Consider the following 22,582-nt stretch of genomic DNA (forward strand, 5'->3'; position numbering starts at 1 on the left):
CTGTATAAACAAGAATTCCTAATATTTGAAAGCAAATTCAAGTGAAAACGCTCCCTAAAGTCCCCGGAGTTGTAAATATTATCAATTTGCTGGTCATTTCACGGCTTTCCACTGGTAATGTCTGTGATTACAAACGGCAGGAAATGCAGGAAGAATCGATTTACTTTAATTTCAAGGGGTTCTTCCAAGTATTTAATCATTTCTGGAAACTTTAATTACGTATTTTAAGAGTTTTACCACAACTAGAGAGCTTTCTTACAAATATATACTGGAACCGTCAAGATTTTAAAAGAGTCATACAAAAGTCGCCAGAGTAATGCGGTCTCAATTTTAAACATACGCAGTTTAGACCTCACTTACAGGCTTTCTACACAAATTTTGAGCTGTATAAACAAGAATTCCTAATATTTGAAAGCAAATTCAAGTGAAAACGCTCCCTAAAGTGCCCGGAGTTGTAAATATTATCAGTTTGCTGGTCATTTCACGGCTTTCCACTGGTAATGTCTGTGATTACAAACAGCAGGAAATGTAGGAAGAATCTATTTACTTTAATTTCAAGGGGTTCTTCCAAGTTTTTAATCATTTCTGGAAACTCTAATTACGTATTTTAAGAGTTTTACCACAACTAGAGAGTTTTCTTACAAATATGTACTGGAACCGTCAGGGTTTTAACAGAGTCATAAAAAAGTCGCCAGAGTAATGCGGCCTCAATTGTAAAGATAAGCAGTACAGTCCACACTTACAGGCTTTCTACACAAATTTTTAGCTGTATAAACAAGAATTCCTAATATTAGAAAGCAAATTCAAGTGAAAACGCTCCCTAAAGTGCCCAGAGTTGTAAAATTTATCAGTTTGCTGGTCATTTCACAACTTGCCACTGGAAATGTCTGTGATTACAAAGGGCAGGAAATGTAGGAAGAATCGATTTACTTTAATTTCAAGGGGTTCTTCCAAGTTTTTAATCATTTCTGGAAACTCTAATAACGTATTTTAAGAGTTTTACCACAACTAGAGGGTTTTCTTACAAATATGTACTGGAACCGTCAGGATTTTAACAGAGTCATAAAAAAGTCGCCAGAGTAATGCGGCCTCAATTGTAAACATAAGCAGTACAGTCCTCACTTACTGGCTTTCTACACAAATTTTGAGCTGTATAAATAAGAATTCCTAATATTTGAAAGCAAATTCAAGTGAAAAATCTCCCTAAAGTGCCAGGAGTTGTAAATATTATCAGTTTGCTGGTCATTTCACGGCTTTCCAATGGTAATATCTGTGATTACAAACGGCAGGAAATGTAGGAAGAAACTATTTACTTTAGTTTCAAGGGGTTCTTCCAAGTTTTTAATCATTTCTGGAAACTCTAATTACGTATTTTAAGAGTTTTACCACAACTAGAGAGTTTTCTTACAAATATGTACTGGAACCGTCAGGATTTTAAAAGAGTCACACAAAACTCGCCAGAGTAATGCGGTCTCAATTGTAAACAGAAGCAGTACAGTCCTCACTTACAGGCTTTCTGCACAAATTTTTAGCTGTATAAACAAGAATTCCTAATATTTGAAAGCAAATTCAAGTGAAAACGCTCCCTAAAGTGCCCGGAGTTGTAAATATTATCAGTTTGCTGGTCATTTCACGGCTTTCCACTGGTAATGTCTGTGATTACAAACGGCAGGAAATGTAGGAAGAATCGATTTACTTTAATTTCAAGGGGTTCTTCCAAGTATTTAATCATTTCTGGAAACTCTAATTACGTATTTTAAGAGTTTTACCACAACTAGAGAGTTTTCTTACAAATATGTACTGGAACCGTCAGGATTTTAAAAGAGTCACACAAAACTCGCCAGAGTAATGCGGTCTCAATTGTAAACATAAGCAGTACAGTCCTCACTTACAGGCTTTCTGCACAAATTTTTAGCTGTATAAACAAGAATTCCTCATATTTGAAAGCGAATTCAAGTGAAAACGCTCCCTAAAGTCCCCGGAGTTGTAAATATTATCAGTTTGCTGGTCATTTCACGGCTTTCCACTGGTTATGTCTGTGATTACAAACGGCAGGAAATGCAGGAAGAATCGATTTACTTTAATTTCAAGGGGTTCTTCCAAGTATTTAATCATTTATGGAAACTTTAATTACGTATTTTAAGAGTTTTACCACAACTAGAGAGCTTTCTTACAAATATGTACTGGGACCGTCAAGATTTTAAAAGAGTCATACAAAAGTCGCCAGAGTACTGCGGTCTCAATTTTAAACATACGCAGTTTAGACCTCACTTACAGGCTTTCTACACAAATTTTGAGCTGTATAAACAAGAATTCCTAATATTTGAAAGCAAATTCAAGTGAAAACGCTCCCTAAAGTGCCCGGAGTTGTAAATATTATCAGTTTGCTGGTCATTTCACGGCTTTCCACTGGTAATGTCTGTGATTACAAACGGCAGGAAATGTAGGAAGAATCGATTTACTTTAATTTCAAGGGGTTCTTCCAAGTTTTTAATCATTTCTGGAAACTCTCATTACGTATTTTAAGAGTTTTACCACAACTAGAGAGTTTTCTTACAAATATGTACTGGAACCGTCAGGATTTTAACAGAGTCACACAAAACTCACCAGAGTAATGCGGTCTCAATTGTAAACATAAGCAGTACAGTCCTCACTTACAGGCTTTCTGCACAAATTTTTAGCTGTATAAACAAGAATTCCTAATATTTGAAAGCAAATTCAAGTGAAAATGCTCCCTAAAGTGCCCGGAGTTGTATATATTATCAGTTTGCTGGTCATTTCACGGCTTTCCACTGGTAATGTCTGTGATTACAAACGGCAGGAAATGTAGGAAGAATCTATTTACTTTTATTTCAAGGGGTTCTTCCAAGTTTTTAATCATTTCTGGAAACTCTAATTACGTATTTTAAGAGTTTTACCACAACTAGAGAGTTTTCTTACAAATATGTACTGGAACCGTCAGGATTTTAACAGAGTCATAAAAAAGTCGCCAGAGTAATGCGGCCTCAATTGTAAAGATAAGCAGTACAGTCCACACTTACAGGCTTTCTACACAAATTTTTAGCTGTATAAACAAGAATTCCTAATATTAGAAAGCAAATTCAAGTGAAAACGCTCCCTAAAGTGCCCAGAGTTGTAAAATTTATCAGTTTGCTGGTCATTTCACAACTTGCCACTAGAAATGTCTGTGATTACAAACGGCAGGAAATGTAGGAAGAATCGATTTACTTTAATTTCAAGGGGTTCTTCCAAGTTTTTAATCATTTCTGGAAACTCTAATTACGTATTTTAAGAGTTTTACCACAACTAGAGAGTTTTCTTACAAATATGTACTGGAACCGTCAGGATTTTAACAGAGTCATAAAAAAGTCGCCAGAGTAATGCGGCCTCAATTGTAAACATAAGCAGTACAGTCCTCACTTACTGGCTTTCTACACAAATTTTGAGCTGTATAAATAAGAATTCCTAATATTTGAAAGCAAATTCAAGTGAAAAATCTCCCTAAAGTGCCAGGAGTTGTAAATATTATCATTTTGCTGGTCATTTCACGGCTTTCCAATGCTAATATCTGTGATTACAAACGACAGGAAATGTAGGAAGAAACTATTTACTTTAGTTTCAAGGGGTTCTTCCAAGTTTTTAATCATTTCTGGAAACTCTAATTACGTATTTTAAGAGTTTTACCACAACTAGAGAGTTTTCTTACAAATATGTACTGGAACCGTCAGGATTTTAAAAGAGTCACACAAAACTCGCCAGAGTAATGCGGTCTCAATTGTAAACATAAGCAGTACAGTCCTCACTTACAGGCTTTCTGCACAAATTTTTAGCTGTATAAACAAGAATTCCTAATATTTGAAAGCAAATTCAAGTGAAAAAGCTCCCTAAAGTGCCTGGAGTTGTAAATACTATCAGTTTGCTGGTCATTTCACGGCTTTCCACTGGTAATGTCTGTGATTACAAACGGCAGGAAATGCAGGAAGAATCGATTTACTTTAATTTCAAGGGGTTCTTCCAAGTATTTAATCATTTCTGGAAACTTTAATTACGTATTTTAAGAGTTTTACCACAAATAGAGAGCTTTCTTACAAATATGTACTGGGACCGTCAAGATTTTAAAAGAGTCATACAAAAGTCGCCAGAGTACTGCGGTCTCAATTTTAAACATACGCAGTTTAGACCTCACTTACAGGCTTTCTACACAAATTTTGAGCTGTATAAACAAGAATTCCTAATATTTGAAAGCAAATTCAAGTGAAAACGCTCCCTAAAGTGCCCGGAGTTGTAAATATTATCAGTTTGCTGGTCATTTCACGGCTTTCCACTGGTAATGTCTGTGATTACAAACGGCAGGAAATGTAGGAAGAATCGATTTACTTTAATTTCAAGGGGTTCTTCCAAGTTTTTAATCATTTCTGGAAACTCTAATTACGTATTTTAAGAGTTTTACCACAACTAGAGAGTTTTCTTACAAATATGTACTGGAACCGTCAGGATTTTAACAGAGTCACACAAAACTCGCCAGAGTAATGCAGTCTCAATTGTAAACATAAGCAGTACAGTCCTCACTTACAGGCTTTCTGCACAAATTTTTAGCTGTATAAACAAGAATTCCTAATATTGGAAAGCAAATTCAAGTGAAAACGCTCCCTAAAGTGCCCGGAGTTGTATATATTATCAGTTTGCTGGTCATTTCACGGCTTTCCACTGGTAATGTCTGTGATTACAAACGGCAGGAAATGTAGGAAGAATCTATTTACTTTTATTTCAAGGGGTTCTTCCAAGTTTTTAATCATTTCTGGAAACTCTAATTACGTATTTTAAGAGTTTTACCACAACTAGAGGGTTTTCTTACAAATATGTACTGGAACCGTCAGGGTTTTACAGAGTCATAAAAAAGTCGCCAGAGTAATGCGGCCTCAATTGTAAAGATAAGCAGTACAGTCCACACTTACAGGCTTTCTGCACAAATTTTTAGCTGTATAAACAAGAATTCCTAATATTTGAAAGCAAATTCAAGTGAAAACGCTCCCTAAAGTGCCCGGAGTTGTAAATATTATCAATTTGCTCGTCATTTCACGGCTTTCCACTGGTAATGTCTGTGATTACAAACGGCAGGAAATGTAGGAAGAATCGATTTACTTTAATTTCAAGGGGTTCTTCCAAGTTTTTAATCATTTCTGGAAACTCTAATTACGTATTTTAAGAGTTTTACCACAACTAGAGAGCTTTCTTACAAATATGTACTGGAACCGTCAGGATTTTAAAAGAGTCACACAAAACTCGCCAGAGTAATGCGGTCTCAATTGTAAACATAAGCAGTACAGTCCTCACTTACAGGCTTTCTACACAAATTTTTAGCTGTATAAACAAGAATTCCTAATATTTGAAAGCAAATTCAAGTGAAAACGCTCCCTAAAGTCCCCGGAGTTGTAAATATTATCAGTTTGCTGGTCATTTCACGGCTTTCCACTGGTAATGTCTGTGATTACAAACGGCAGGAAATGCAGGAAGAATCGATTTACTTTAATTTCAAGGGGTTCTTCCAAGCATTTAATCATTTCTGGAAACTTTAATTACGTATTTTAAGAGTTTTACCACAACTAGAGAGCTTTCTTACAAATATATACTGGAACCGTCAAGATTTTAAAAGAGTCATACAAAAGTCGCCAGAGTAATGCGGTCTCAATTTTAAACATACGCAGTTTAGACCTCACTTACAGGCTTTCTACACAAATTTTGAGCTGTATAAACAAGAATTCCTAATATTTGAAAGCAAATTCAAGTGCAAACGCTCCCTAAAGTGCCCGGAGTTGTAAATATTATCAGTTTGCTGGTCATTTCACGGCTTTCCACTGGTAATGTCTGTGATTACAAACAGCAGGAAATGTAGGAAGAATCTATTTACTTTAATTTCAAGGGGTTCTTCCAAGTTTTTAATCATTTCTGGAAACTCTAATTACGTATTTTAAGAGTTTTACCACAACTAGAGAGTTTTCTTACAAATATGTACTGGAACCGTCAGGGTTTTAACAGAGTCATAAAAAAGTCGCCAGAGTAATGAGGCCTCAATTGTAAAGATAAGCAGTACAGTCCACACTTACAGGCTTTCTACTCAAATTTTTAGCTGTATAAACAAGAATTCCTAATATTAGAAAGCAAATTCAAGTGAAAACGCTCCCTAAAGTGCCCAGAGTTGTAAAATTTATCAGTTTGCTGGTCATTTCACAACTTGCCACTGGAAATGTCTGTGATTACAAAGGTCAGGAAATGTAGGAAGAATCGATTTACTTTAATTTCAAGGGGTTCTTCCAAGTTTTTAATCATTTCTGGAAACTCTAATTACGTATTTTAAGAGTTTTACCACAACTAGAGAGTTTTCTTACAAATATGTACTGGAACCGTCAGGATTTTAACAGAGTCATAAAAAAGTCGCCAGAGTAATGCGGCCTCAATTGTAAACATAAGCAGTACAGTCCTCACTTACTGGCTTTCTACACAAATTTTGAGCTGTATAAATAAGAATTCCTAATATTTGAAAGCAAATTCAAGTGAAAAATCTCCCTAAAGTGCCAGGAGTTGTAAATATTATCAGTTTGCTGGTCATTTCACGGCTTTCCAATGGTAATATCTGTGATTACAAACGGCAGGAAATGTAGGAAGAAACTATTTACTTTAGTTTCAAGGGGTTCTTCCAAGTTTTTAATCATTTCTGGAAACTCTAATTACGTATTTTAAGAGTTTTACCACAACTAGAGAGTTTTCTTACAAATATGTACTGGAACCGTCAGGATTTTAAAAGAGTCACACAAAACTCGCCAGAGTAATGCGGTCTCAATTGTAAACAGAAGCAGTACAGTCCTCACTTACAGGCTTTCTGCACAAATTTTTAGCTGTATAAACAAGAATTCCTAATATTTGAAAGCAAATTCAAGTGAAAACGCTCCCTAAAGTGCCCGGAGTTGTAAATATTATCAGTTTGCTGGTCATTTCACGGCTTTCCACTGGTAATGTCTGTGATTACAAACGGCAGGAAATGTCGGAAGAATCTATTTACTTTAATTTCAAGGGGTTCTTCCAAGTATTTAATCATTTCTGGAAACTCTAATTACGTATTTTAAGAGTTTTACCACAACTAGAGAGTTTTCTTACAAATATGTACTGGAACCGTCAGGATTTTAAAAGAGTCACACAAAACTCGCCAGAGTAATGCGGTCTCAATTGTAAACAGAAGCAGTACAGTCCTCACTTACAGGCTTTCTGCACAAATTTTTAGCTGTATAAATAAGAATTCCTAATATTTGAAAGCAAATTCAAGTGAAAAATCTCCCTAAAGTGCCAGGAGTTGTAAATATTATCAGTTTGCTGGTCATTTCACGGCTTTCCAATGGTAATATCTGTGATTACAAACGGCAGGAAATGTAGGAAGAAACTATTTACTTTAGTTTCAAGGGGTTCTTCCAAGTTTTTAATCATTTCTGGAAACTCTAATTACGTATTTTAAGAGTTTTACCACAACTAGAGAGTTTTCTTACAAATATGTACTGGAACCGTCAGGATTTTAAAAGAGTCACACAAAACTCGCCAGAGTAATGCGGTCTCAATTGTAAACAGAAGCAGTACAGTCCTCACTTACAGGCTTTCTGCACAAATTTTTAGCTGTATAAACAAGAATTCCTAATATTTGAAAGCAAATTCAAGTGAAAAAGCTCCCTAAAGTGCCCGGAGTTGTAAATATTATCAGTTTGCTGGTCATTTCACGGCTTTCCACTGGTAATGTCTGTGATTACAAACGGCAGGAAATGTAGGAAGAATCTATTTACTTTAATTTCAAGGGGTTCTTCCAAGTTTTTAATCATTTCTGGAAACTCTAATTACGTATTTTAAGAGTTTTACCACAACTAGAGAGTTTTCTTACAAATATGTACTGGAACCGTCAGGATTTTAAAAGAGTCACACAAAACTCGCCAGAGTAATGCGGTCTCAATTGTAAACATAAGCAGTACAGTCCTCACTTACAGGCTTTCTGCACAAATTTTTAGCTGTATAAACAAGAATTCCTAATATTTGAAAGCAAATTCAAGTGAAAACGCTCCCTAAAGTGCCCGGAGTTGTAAATATTATCAGTTTGCTGGTCATTTCACGGCTTTCCACTGGTAATGTCTGTGATTACAAACGGCAGGAAATGTAGGAAGAATCTATTTACTTTTATTTCAAGGGGTTCTTCCAAGTTTTTAATCATTTCTGGAAACTCTAATTACGTATTTTAAGAGTTTTACCACAACTAGAGAGTTTTCTTACAAATATGTACTGGAACCGTCAGGATTTTAACAGAGTCATACAAAAGTCGCCAGAGTAATGCGGCCTCAATTGTAAACATAAGCAGTACAGACCTCACTTACAGGCTTTCTGCACAAATTTTTAGCTGTATAAACAAGAATTCCTCATATTTGAAAGCAAATTCAAGTGAAAACGCTCCCTAAAGTCCCCGGAGTTGTAAATATTATCAGTTTGCTGGTCATTTCACGGCTTTCCACTGGTTATGTCTGTGATTACAAACGGCAGGAAATGCAGGAAGAATCGATTTACTTTAATTTCAAGGGGTTCTTCCAAGTATTTAATCATTTCTGGAAACTTTAATTACGTATTTTAAGAGTTTTACCACAACTAGAGAGCTTTCTTACAAATATGTACTGGGACCGTCAAGATTTTAAAAGAGTCATACAAAAGTCGCCAGAGTACTGCGGTCTCAATTTTAAACATACGCAGTTTAGACCTCACTTACAGGCTTTCTACACAAATTTTGAGCTGTATAAACAAGAATTCCTAATATTTGAAAGCAAATTCAAGTGAAAACGCTCCCTAAAGTGCCCGGAGTTGTAAATATTATCAGTTTGCTGGTCATTTCACGGCTTTCCACTGGTAATGTCTGTGATTACAAACGGCAGGAAATGTAGGAAGAATCGATTTACTTTAATTTCAAGGGGTTCTTCCAAGTTTTTAATCATTTCTGGAAACTCTAATTACGTATTTTAAGAGTTTTACCACAACTAGAGAGTTTTCTTACAAATATGTACTGGAACCGTCAGGATTTTAACAGAGTCACACAAAACTCACCAGAGTAATGCGGTCTCAATTGTAAACATAAGCAGTACAGTCCTCACTTACAGGCTTTCTGCACAAATTTTTAGCTGTATAAACAAGAATTCCTAATATTTGAAAGCAAATTCAAGTGAAAATGCTCCCTAAAGTGCCCGGAGTTGTATATATTATCAGTTTGCTGGTCATTTCACAGCTTTCCACTGGTAATGTCTGTGATTACAAACGGCAGGAAATGTAGGAAGAATCTATTTACTTTTATTTCAAGGGGTTCTTCCAAGTTTTTAATCATTTCTGGAAACTCTAATTACGTATTTTAAGAGTTTTACCACAACTAGAGAGTTTTCTTACAAATATGTACTGGAACCGTCAGGGTTTTAACAGAGTCATAAAAAAGTCGCCAGAGTAATGCGGCCTCAATTGTAAAGATAAGCAGTACAGTCCACACTTACAGGCTTTCTACACAAATTTTTAGCTGTATAAACAAGAATTCCTAATATTAGAAAGCAAATTCAAGTGAAAACGCTCCCTAAAGTGCCCAGAGTTGTAAAATTTATCAGTTTGCTGGTCATTTCACAACTTGCCACTAGAAATGTCTGTGATTACAAACGGCAGGAAATGTAGGAAGAATCGATTTACTTTAATTTCAAGGGGTTCTTCCAAGTTTTTAATCATTTCTGGAAACTCTAATTACGTATTTTAAGAGTTTTACCACAACTAGAGAGTTTTCTTACAAATATGTACTGGAACCGTCAGGATTTTAAAAGAGTCACACAAAACTCGCCAGAGTAATGCGGCCTCAATTGTAAACATAAGCAGTACAGTCCTCACTTACTGGCTTTCTACACAAATTTTGAGCTGTATAAATAAGAATTCCTAATATTTGAAAGCAAATTCAAGTGAAAAATCTCCCTAAAGTGCCAGGAGTTGTAAATATTATCATTTTGCTGGTCATTTCACGGCTTTCCAATGCTAATATCTGTGATTACAAACGGCAGGAAATGTAGGAAGAAACTATTTACTTTAGTTTCAAGGGGTTCTTCCAAGTTTTTAATCATTTCTGGAAACTCTAATTACGTATTTTAAGAGTTTTACCACAACTAGAGAGTTTTCTTACAAATATGTACTGGAACCGTCAGGATTTTAAAAGAGTCACACAAAACTCGCCAGAGTAATGCGGTCTCAATTGTAAACAGAAGCAGTACAGTCCTCACTTACAGGCTTTCTGCACAAATTTTTAGCTGTATAAACAAGAATTCCTAATATTTGAAAGCAAATTCAAGTGAAAAAGCTCCCTAAAGTGCCCGGAGTTGTAAATATTATCAGTTTGCTGGTCATTTCACGGCTTTCCACTGGTAATGTCTGTGATTACAAACGGCAGGAAATGTAGAAAGAATCTATTTACTTTAATTTCAAGGGGTTCTTCCAAGTTTTTAATCATTTCTGGAAACTCTAACTACGTATTTTAAGAGTTTTACCACAACTAGAGAGCTTTCTTACAAATATGTACTGGAACCGTCAGGATTTTAAAAGAGTCATACAAAACTCGCCAGAGTAATGCGGTCTCAATTGTAAACATAAGCAGTACAGTCCTCACTTACAGGCTTTCTGCACAAATTTTTAGCTGTATAAACAAGAATTCCTAATATTTGAAAGCAAATTCAAGTGAAAACGCTCCCTAAAGTGCCCGGAGTTGTAAATATTATCAGTTTGCTGGTCATTTCACGGCTTTCCACTGGTAATGTCTGTGATTACAAACGGCAGGAAATGTAGGAAGAATCTATTTACTTTTATTTCAAGGGGTTCTTCCAAGTTTTTAATCATTTCTGGAAACTCTAATTACGTATTTTAAGAGTTTTACCACAACTAGAGAGTTTTCTTACAAATATGTACTGGAACCGTCAGGATTTTAACAGAGTCATACAAAAGTCGCCAGAGTAATGCGGCCTCAATTGTAAACATAAGCAGTACAGACCTCACTTACAGGCTTTCTGCACAAATTTTTAGCTGTATAAACAAGAATTCCTCATATTTGAAAGCAAATTCAAGTGAAAACGCTCCCTAAAGTCCCCGGAGTTGTAAATATTATCAGTTTGCTGGTCATTTCACGGCTTTCCACTGGTTATGTCTGTGATTACAAACGGCAGGAAATGCAGGAAGAATCGATTTACTTTAATTTCAAGGGGTTCTTCCAAGTATTTAATCATTTCTGGAAACTTTAATTACGTATTTTAAGAGTTTTACCACAACTAGAGAGCTTTCTTACAAATATGTACTGGGACCGTCAAGATTTTAAAAGAGTCATACAAAAGTCGCCAGAGTACTGCGGTCTCAATTTTAAACATACGCAGTTTAGACCTCACTTACAGGCTTTCTACACAAATTTTGAGCTGTATAAACAAGAATTCCTAATATTTGAAAGCAAATTCAAGTGAAAACGCTCCCTAAAGTGCCCGGAGTTGTAAATATTATCAGTTTGCTGGTCATTTCACGGCTTTCCACTGGTAATGTCTGTGATTACAAACGGCAGGAAATGTAGGAAGAATCGATTTACTTTAATTTCAAGGGGTTCTTCCAAGTTTTTAATCATTTCTGGAAACTCTAATTACGTATTTTAAGAGTTTTACCACAACTAGAGAGTTTTCTTACAAATATGTACTGGAACCGTCAGGATTTTAACAGAGTCACACAAAACTCACCAGAGTAATGCGGTCTCAATTGTAAACATAAGCAGTACAGTCCTCACTTACAGGCTTTCTGCACAAATTTTTAGCTGTATAAACAAGAATTCCTAATATTTGAAAGCAAATTCAAGTGAAAATGCTCCCTAAAGTGCCCGGAGTTGTATATATTATCAGTTTGCTGGTCATTTCACAGCTTTCCACTGGTAATGTCTGTGATTACAAACGGCAGGAAATGTAGGAAGAATCTATTTACTTTTATTTCAAGGGGTTCTTCCAAGTTTTTAATCATTTCTGGAAACTCTAATTACGTATTTTAAGAGTTTTACCACAACTAGAGAGTTTTCTTACAAATATGTACTGGAACCGTCAGGGTTTTAACAGAGTCATAAAAAAGTCGCCAGAGTAATGCGGCCTCAATTGTAAAGATAAGCAGTACAGTCCACACTTACAGGCTTTCTACACAAATTTTTAGCTGTATAAACAAGAATTCCTAATATTAGAAAGCAAATTCAAGTGAAAACGCTCCCTAAAGTGCCCAGAGTTGTAAAATTTATCAGTTTGCTGGTCATTTCACAACTTGCCACTAGAAATGTCTGTGATTACAAACGGCAGGAAATGTAGGAAGAATCGATTTACTTTAATTTCAAGGGGTTCTTCCAAGTTTTTAATCATTTCTGGAAACTCTAATTACGTATTTTAAGAGTTTTACCACAACTAGAGAGTTTTCTTACAAATATGTACTGGAACCGTCAGGATTTTAAAAGAGTCACACAAAACTCGCCAGAGTAATGCGGCCTCAATTGTAAACATAAGCAGTACAGTCCTCACTTACTGGCTTTCTACACAAATTTTGAGCTGTATAAATAAGAATTCCTAATATTTGAAAGCAAATTCAAGTGAAAAATCTCCCTAAAGTGCCAGGAGTTGTAAATATTATCATTTTGCTGGTCATTTCACGGCTTTCCAATGCTAATATCTGTGATTACAAACGGCAGGAAATGTAGGAAGAAACTATTTACTTTAGTTTCAAGGGGTTCTTCCAAGTTTTTAATCATTTCTGGAAACTCTAATTACGTATTTTAAGAGTTTTACCACAACTAGAGAGTTTTCTTACAAATATGTACTGGAACCGTCAGGGTTTTAACAGAGTCATAAAAAAGTCGCCAGAGTAATGCGGCCTCAATTGTAAAGATAAGCAGTACAGTCCACACTTACAGGCTTTCTACTCAAATTTTTAGCTGTATAAACAAGAATTCCTAATATTAGAAAGCAAATTCAAGTGAAAACGCTCCCTAAAGTGCCCAGAGTTGTAAAATTTATCAGTTTGCTGGTCATTTCACAACTTGCCACTGGAAATGTCTGTGATTACAAAGGGCAGGAAATGTAGGAAGAATCGATTTACTTTAATTTCAAGGGGTTCTTCCAAGTTTTTAATCATTTCTGGAAACTCTAATTACGTATTTTAAGAGTTTTACCACAACTAGAGAGTTTTCTTACAAATATGTACTGGAACCGTCAGGATTTTAACAGAGTCATAAAAAAGTCGCCAGAGTAATGCGGCCTCAATTGTAAACATAGGCAGTACAGTCCTCACTTACTGGCTTTCTACACAAATTTTGAGCTGTATAAATAAGAATTCCTAATATTTGAAAGCAAATTCAAGTGAAAAATCTCCCTAAAGTGCCAGGAGTTGTAAATATTATCAGTTTGCTGGTCATTTCACGGCTTTCCAATGGTAATATCTGTGATTACAAACGGCAGGAAATGTAGGAAGAAACTATTTACTTTAGTTTCAAGGGGTTCTTCCAAGTTTTTAATCATTTCTGGAAACTCTAATTACGTATTTTAAGAGTTTTACCACAACTAGAGAGTTTTCTTACAAATATGTACTGGAACCGTCAGGATTTTAAAAGAGTCACACAAAACTCGCCAGAGTAATGCGGTCTCAATTGTAAACAGAAGCAGTACAGTCCTCACTTACAGGCTTTCTGCACAAATTTTTAGCTGTATAAACAAGAATTCCTAATATTTGAAAGCAAATTCAAGTGAAAACGCTCCCTAAAGTGCCCGGAGTTGTAAATATTATCAGTTTGCTGGTCATTTCACGGCTTTCCACTGGTAATGTCTGTGATTACAAACGGCAGGAAATGTAGGAAGAATCTATTTACTTTAATTTCAAGGGGTTCTTCCAAGTATTTAATCATTTCTGGAAACTCTAATTACGTATTTTAAGAGTTTTACCACAACTAGAGAGTTTTCTTACAAATATGTACTGGAACCGTCAGGATTTTAAAAGAGTCACACAAAACTCGCCAGAGTAATGCGGTCTCAATTGTAAACATAAGCAGTACAGTCCTCACTTACAGGCTTTCTGCACAAATTTTTAGCTGTATAAACAAGAATTCCTAATATTTGAAAGCAAATTCAAGTGAAAACGCTCCCTAAAGTGCCCGGAGTTGTAAATATTATCAGTTTGCTGGTCATTTCACGGCTTTCCACTGGTAATGTCTGTGATTACAAACGGCAGGAAATGCAGGAAGAATCGATTTACTTTAATTTCAAGGGGTTCTTCCAAGTATTTAATAATTTCTGGAAACTTTAATTACGTATTTTAAGAGTTTTACCACAACTAGAGAGCTTTCTTACAAATATGTACTGGGACCGTCAAGATTTTAAAAGAGTCATACAAAAGTCGCCAGAGTACTGCGGTCTCAATTTTAAACATACGCAGTTTAGACCTCACTTACAGGCTTTCTACACAAATCTTGAGCTGTATAAACAAGAATTCCTAATATTTGAAAGCAAATTCAAGTGAAAATGCTCCCTAAAGTGCCCGGAGTTGTATATATTATCAGTTTGCTGGTCATTTCACGGCTTTCCACTGGTAATGTCTGTGATTACAAACGGCAGGAAATGTAGGAAGAATCTATTTACTTTTATTTCAAGGGGTTCTTCCAAGTTTTTAATCATTTCTGGAAACTCTAATTACGTATTTTAAGAGTTTTACCACAACTAGAGAGTTTTCTTACAAATATGTACTGGAACCGTCAGGGTTTTAACAGAGTCATAAAAAAGTCGCCAGAGTAATGCGGCCTCAATTGTAAAGATAAGCAGTACAGTCCACACTTACAGGCTTTCTACACAAATTTTTAGCTGTATAAACAAGAATTCCTAATATTAGAAAGCAAATTCAAGAGAAAACGCTCCCTAAAGTGCCCAGAGTTGTAAAATTTATCAGTTTGCTGGTCATTTCACAACTTGCCACTGGAAATGTCTGTGATTACAAAGGGCAGGAAATGTAGGAAGAATCGATTTACTTTAATTTCAAGGGGTTCTTCCAAGTTTTTAATCATTTCTGGAAACTCTAATTACGTATTTTAAGAGTTTTACCACAACTAGAGAGTTTTCTTACAAATATGTACTGGAACCGTCAGGATTTTAACAGAGTCATAAAAAAGTCGCCAGAGTAATGCGGCCTCAATTGTAAACATAAGCAGTACAGTCCTCACTTACTGGCTTTCTACACAAATTTTGAGCTGTATAAATAAGAATTCCTAATATTTGAAAGCAAATTCAAGTGAAAAATCTCCCTAAAGTGCCAGGAGTTGTAAATATTATCATTTTGCTGGTCATTTCACGGCTTTCCAATGGTAATATCTGTGATTACAAACGGCAGGAAATGTAGGAAGAAACTATTTACTTTAGTTTCAAGGGGTTCTTCCAAGTTTTTAATCATTTCTGGAAACTCTAATTACGTATTTTAAGAGTTTTACCACAACTAGAGAGTTTTCTTACAAATATGTACTGGAACCGTCAGGATTTTAAAAGAGTCACATAAAAGTCGCCAGAGTAATGCGGTCTCAATTGTAAACAGAAGCAGTACAGTCCTCACTTACAGGCTTTCTGCACAAATTTTTAGCTGTATAAACAAGAATTCCTAATATTTGAAAGCAAATTCAAGTGAAAACGCTCCCTAAAGTGCCCGGAGTTGTAAATATTATCAGTTTGCTGGTCATTTCACGGCTTTCCACTGGTAATGTCTGTGATTACAAACGGCAGGAAATGTAGGAAGAATCTATTTACTTTAATTTCAAGGGGTTCTTCCAAGTTTTTAATCATTTCTGGAAACTCTAATTACGTATTTTAAGAGTTTTACCACAACTAGAGAGCTTTCTTACAAATATGTACTGGAACCGTCAGGATTTTAAAAGAGTCATACAAAACTCGCCAGAGTAATGCGGTCTCAATTGTAAACATAAGCAGTACAGTCCTCACTTACAGGCTTTCTGCACAAATTTTTAGCTGTATAAACAAGAATTCCTAATATTTGAAAGCAAATTCAAGTGAAAACGGTCCCTAAAGTCCCCGGAGTTGTAAAATTTATCAGTTTGCTGGTCATTTCACAACTTGCCACTGGAAATGTCTGTGATTACAAAGGGCAGGAAATGTAGGAAGAATCGATTTACTTTAATTTCAAGGGGTTCTTCCAAGTTTTTAATCATTTCTGGAAACTCTAATTACGTATTTTAAGAGTTTTACCACAACTAGAGAGTTTTCTTACAAATATGTACTGGAACCGTCAGGATTTTAACAGAGTCATAAAAAAGTCGCCAGAGTAATGCGGCCTCAATTGTAAACATAAGCAGTACAGTCCTCACTTACTGGCTTTCTACACAAATTTTGAGCTGTATAAATAAGAATTCCTAATATTTGAAAGCAAATTCAAGTGAAAAATCTCCCTAAAGTGCCAGGAGTTGTAAATATTATCATTTTGCTGGTCATTTCACGGCTTTCCAATGGTAATATCTGTGATTACAAACGGCAGGAAATGTAGGAAGAAACTATTTACTTTAGTTTCAAGGGGTTCTTCCAAGTTTTTAATCATTTCTGGAAACTCTAATTACGTATTTTAAGAGTTTTACCACAACTAGAGAGTTTTCTTACAAATATGTACTGGAACCGTCAGGATTTTAAAAGAGTCACATAAAACTCGCCAGAGTAATGCGGTCTCAATTGTAAACAGAAGCAGTACAGTCCTCACTTACAGGCTTTCTGCACAAATTTTTAGCTGTATAAACAAGAATTCCTAATATTTGAAAGCAAATTCAAGTGAAAACGCTCCCTAAAGTGCCCGGAGTTGTAAATATTATCAGTTTGCTGGTCATTTCACGGCTTTCCACTGGTAATGTCTGTGATTACAAACGGCAGGAAATGTAGGAAGAATCTATTTACTTTAATTTCAAGGGGTTCTTCCAAGTTTTTAATCATTTCTGGAAACTCTAATTACGTATTTTAAGAGTTTTACCACAACTAGAGAGCTTTCTTACAAATATGTACTGGAACCGTCAGGATTTTAAAAGAGTCATACAAAACTCGCCAGAGTAATGCGGTCTCAATTGTAAACATAAGCAGTACAGTCCTCACTTACAGGCTTTCTGCACAAATTTTTAGCTGTATAAACAAGAATTCCTAATATTTGAAAGCAAATTCAAGTGAAAACGGTCCCTAAAGTCCCCGGAGTTGTAAATATTATCAGTTTGCTGGTCATTTCACGGCTTTCCACTGGTAAAGTCTGTGATTACAAACGGCAGGAAATGCAGGAAGAATCGATTTACTTTAATTTCAAGGGGTTCTTCCAAGTATTTAATCATTTCTGGAAACTTTAATTACGTATTTTAAGAGTTTTACCACAACTAGAGAGCTTTCTTACAAATATGTACTGGAACCGTCAGGGTTTTAACAGAGTCATAAAAAAGTCGCCAGAGTAATGCTGCCTCAATTGTAAAGATAAGCAGTACAGTCCACACTTACAGGCTTTCTACACAAATTTTTAGCTGTATAAACAAGAATTCCTAATATTAGAAAGCAAATTCAAGTGAAAACGCTCCCTAAAGTGCCCAGAGTTGTAAAATTTATCAGTTTGCTGGTCATTTCACAACTTGCCACTGGAAATGTCTGTGATTACAAAGGGCAGGAAATGTAGGAAGAATCGATTTACTTTAATTTCAAGGGGTTCTTCCAAGTTTTTAATCATTTCTGGAAACTCTAATTACGTATTTTAAGAGTTTTACCACAACTAGAGAGTTTTCTTACAAATATGTACTGGAACCGTCAGGATTTTAACAGAGTCATAAAAAAGTTGCCAGAGTAATGCGGCCTCAATTGTAAACATAAGCAGTACAGTCCTCACTTACTGGCTTTCTACACAAATTTTGAGCTGTATAAATAAGAATTCCTAATATTTGAAAGCAAATTCAAGTGAAAAATCTCCCTAAAGTGCCAGGAGTTGTAAATATTATCATTTTGCTGGTCATTTCACGGCTTTCCAATGGTAATATCTGTGATTACAAACGGCAGGAAATGTAGGAAGAAACTATTTACTTTAGTTTCAAGGGGTTCTTCCAAGTTTTTAATCATTTCTGGAAACTCTAATTACGTATTTTAAGAGTTTTACCACAACTAGAGAGTTTTCTTACAAATATGTACTGGAACCGTCAGGATTTTAAAAGAGTCACATAAAACTCGCCAGAGTAATGCGGTCTCAATTGTAAACAGAAGCAGTACAGTCCTCACTTACAGGCTTTCTGCACAAATTTTTAGCTGTATAAACAAGAATTCCTAATATTTGAAAGCAAATTCAAGTGAAAACGCTCCCTAAAGTGCCCGGAGTTGTAAATATTATCAGTTTGCTGGTCATTTCACGGCTTTCCACTGGTAATGTCTGTGATTACAAACGGCAGGAAATGTAGGAAGAATCTATTTACTTTAATTTCAAGGGGTTCTTCCAAGTTTTTAATCATTTCTGGAAACTCTAATTACGTATTTTAAGAGTTTTACCACAACTAGAGAGCTTTCTTACAAATATGTACTGGAACCGTCAGGATTTTAAAAGAGTCATACAAAACTCGCCAGAGTAATGCGGTCTCAATTGTAAACATAAGCAGTACAGTCCTCACTTACAGGCTTTCTGCACAAATTTTTAGCTGTATAAACAAGAATTCCTCATATTTGAAAGCAAATTCAAGTGAAAACGGTCCCTAAAGTCCCCGGAGTTGTAAATATTTTCAGTTTGCTGGTCATTTCACGGCTTTCCACTGGTAATGTCTGTGATTACAAACGGCAGGAAATGCAGGAAGAATCGATTTACTTTAATTTCAAGGGGTTCTTCCAAGTATTTAATCATTTCTGGAAACTTTAATTACGTATTTTAAGAGTTTTACCACAACTAGAGAGCTTTCTTACAAATATGTACTGGAACCGTCAGGGTTTTAACAGAGTCATAAAAAAGTCGCCAGAGTAATGCTGCCTCAATTGTAAAGATAAGCAGTACAGTCCACACTTACAGGCTTTCTACACAAATTTTTAGCTGTATAAACAAGAATTCCTAATATTAGAAAGCAAATTCAAGTGAAAACGGTCCCTAAAGTGCCCAGAGTTGTAAATATTATCAGTTTGCTGGTCATTTCACAACTTGCCACTGGTAATGTCTGTGATTACAAACGGCAGGAAATGTAGGAAGAATCGATTTACTTTAATTTCAAGGGGTTCTTCCAAGTTTTTAATCATTTCTGGAAATTCTAATTACGTATTTTAAGAGTTTTACCACAACTAGAGAGTTTTCTTACAAATATGTACTGGAACCGTCAGGATTTTAACAGAGTCATAAAAAAGTCGCCAGAGTAATGCGGCCTCAATAGTAAACATAAGCAGTACAGTCCTCACCTACCGGCTTTCTACACAAATTTTTAGCTGTATTAATAAGAATTCCTAATATTTGAAAGGAAATTCAAGTGAAAAAGCTCCCTAAAGTGCCCGAAGTTGTAAATATTATCAGTTTGCTGGTCATTTCACGGCTTTCCAATGGTAATATCTGTAATTACAAACGGCAGGAAATGTAGGAAGAATCTATTTACTTTAATTTCAAGGGGTTCTTCCAAGTTTTTAATCATTTCTGGAAACTCTAATTACGTATTTTAAGAGTTTTACCACAACTAGAGAGTTTTCTTCCAAATATGTACTGGAACCATCAGGATTTTAAAAGAGTCACACAAAACTCGCCAGAGTAATGCGGTCTCAATTGTAAACAGAAGCAGTACAGTCCTCACTTACAGGCTTTCTGCACAAATTTTTAGCTGTATAAACAAGAATTCCTAATATTTGAAAGCAAATTCAAGTGAAAAAGCTCCCTAAAGTGCCCGGAGTTGTAAATATTATCAGTTTGCTGGTCATTTCCCGGCTTTCCATTGGTAATGTCTGTGGTTACAAATGGCAGGAAATGTAGGAAGAATAAATTTACTTTAATTTCAAGGGGTTCTTCCAAGTTTTTAATCATTTCTGGAAAATCTAATTACGTATTTTAAGAGTTTTACCACAACTAGAGAGCTTTCTTACAAATATATACTGGAACCGTCAAGATTTTAAAAGAGTCATACAAAAGTCGCCAGAGTAATGCGGTCTCAATTTTAAACATACGCAGTTTAGACCTCACTTACAGGCTTTCTACACAAATTTTGAGCTGTATAAACAAGAATTCCTAATATTTGAAAGCAAATTCAAGTGAAAACGCTCCCTAAAGTGCCCGGAGTTGTAAATATTATCAGTTTGCTGGTCATTTCACGGCTTTCCACTGGTAATGTCTGTGATTACAAACGGCAGGAAATGTAGGAAGAATCTATTTACTTTTATTTCAAGGGGTTCTTCCAAGTTTTTAATCATTTCTGGAAACTCTAATTACGTATTTTAAGAGTTTTACCACAACTAGAGAGTTTTCTTACAAATATGTACTGGAACCGTCAGGGTTTTAACAGAGTCATAAAAAAGTCGCCAGAGTAATGCGGCCTCAATTGTAAAGATAAGCAGTACAGTCCACACTTACAGGCTTTCTACACAAATTTTTAGCTGTATAAACAAGAATTCCTAATATTAGAAAGCAAATTCAAGTGAAAACGCTCCCTAAAGTGCCCAGAGTTGTAAAATTTATCAGTTTGCTGGTCATTTCACAACTTGCCACTGGAAATGTCTGTGATTACAAAGGGCAGGAAATGTAGGAAGAATCGATTTACTTTAATTTCAAGGGGTTCTTCCAAGTTTTTAATCATTTCTGGAAACTCTAATTACGTATTTTAAGAGTTTTACCACAACTAGAGAGTTTTCTTACAAATATGTACTGGAACCGTCAGGATTTTAACAGAGTCATAAAAAAGTCGCCAGAGTAATGCGGCCTCAATTGTAAACATAAGCAGTACAGTCCTCACTTACTGGCTTTCTACACAAATTTTTAGCTGTATAAACAAGAATTCCTAATATTTGAAAGCAAATTCAAGTGAAAAATCTCCCTAAAGTGCCAGGAGTTGTAAATATTATCAGTTTGCTGGTCATTTCACGGCTTTCCAATGGTAATATCTGTGATTACAAACGGCAGGAAATGTAGGAAGAAACTATTTACTTTAGTTTCAAGGTGTTCTACCAAGTTTTTAATCATTTCTGGAAACTCTAATTACGTATTTTAAGAGTTTTACCACAACTAGAGAGTTTTCTTACAAATATGTACTGGAACCGTCAGGATTTTAAAAGAGTCACACAAAACTCGCCAGAGTAATGCGGTCTCAATTGTAAACATAAGCAGTACAGTCCTCACTTACAGGCTTTCTGCACAAATTTTTAGCTGTATAAACAAGAATTCCTAATATTTGAAAGCAAATTCAAGTGAAAAATCTCCCTAAAGTGCCAGGAGTTGTAAATATTATCAGTTTGCTGGTCATTTCACGGCTTTCCAATGGTAATATCTGTGATTACAAACGGCAGGATGTAGGAAGAAACTATTTACTTTAGTTTCAAGGGGTTCTTCCAAGTTTTTAATCATTTCTGGAAACTCTAATTACGTATTTTAAGAGTTTTACCACAACTAGAGAGTTTTCTTACAAATATGTACTGGAACCGTCAGGATTTTAAAAGAGTCATACAAAAGTCGCCAGAGTACTGCGGTCTCAATTTTAAACATACGCAGTTTAGACCTCACTTACAGGCTTTCTACACAAATTTTGAGCTGTATAAACAAGAATTCCTAATATTTGAAAGCAAATTCAAGTGAAAACGCTCCCTAAAGTGCCCGGAGTTGTAAATATTATCAGTTTGCTGGTCATTTCACGGCTTTCCACTGGTAATGTCTGTGATTACAAACGGCAGGAAATGTCGGAAGAATCGATTTACTTTAATTTCAAGGGGTTCTTCCAAGTTTTTAATCATTTCTGGAAACTCTAATTACGTATTTTAAGAGTTTTACCACAACTAGAGAGTTTTCTTACAAATATGTACTGGAACCGTCAGGGTTTTAACAGAGTCATAAAAAAGTCGCCAGAGTAATGCGGCCTCAATTGTAAAGATAAGCAGTACAGTCCACACTTACAGGATTTCTACACAAATTTTTAGCTGTATAAACAAGAATTCCTAATATTAGAAAGCAAATTCAAGTGAAAACGCTCCCTAAAGTGCCCAGAGTTGTAAAATTTATCAGTTTGCTGGTCATTTCACAACTTGCCACTGGAAATGTCTGTGATTACAAAGGGCAGGAAATGTAGGAAGAATCGATTTACTTTAATTTCAAGGGGTTCTTCCAAGTTTTTAATCATTTCTGGAAACTCTAATTACGTATTTTAAGAGTTTTACCACAACTAGAGAGTTTTCTTACAAATATGTACTGGAACCGTCAGGATTTTAACAGAGTCATAAAAAAGTCGCCAGAGTAATGCGGCCTCAATTGTAAACATAAGTAGTACAGTCCTCACTTACTGGCTTTCTAC

Source organism: Myotis nattereri, assembly GCF_964212035.1.
Source record: "Myotis nattereri genome assembly, chromosome: 19".
NCBI classification, from domain to species: domain Eukaryota; kingdom Metazoa; phylum Chordata; class Mammalia; order Chiroptera; family Vespertilionidae; genus Myotis; species Myotis nattereri.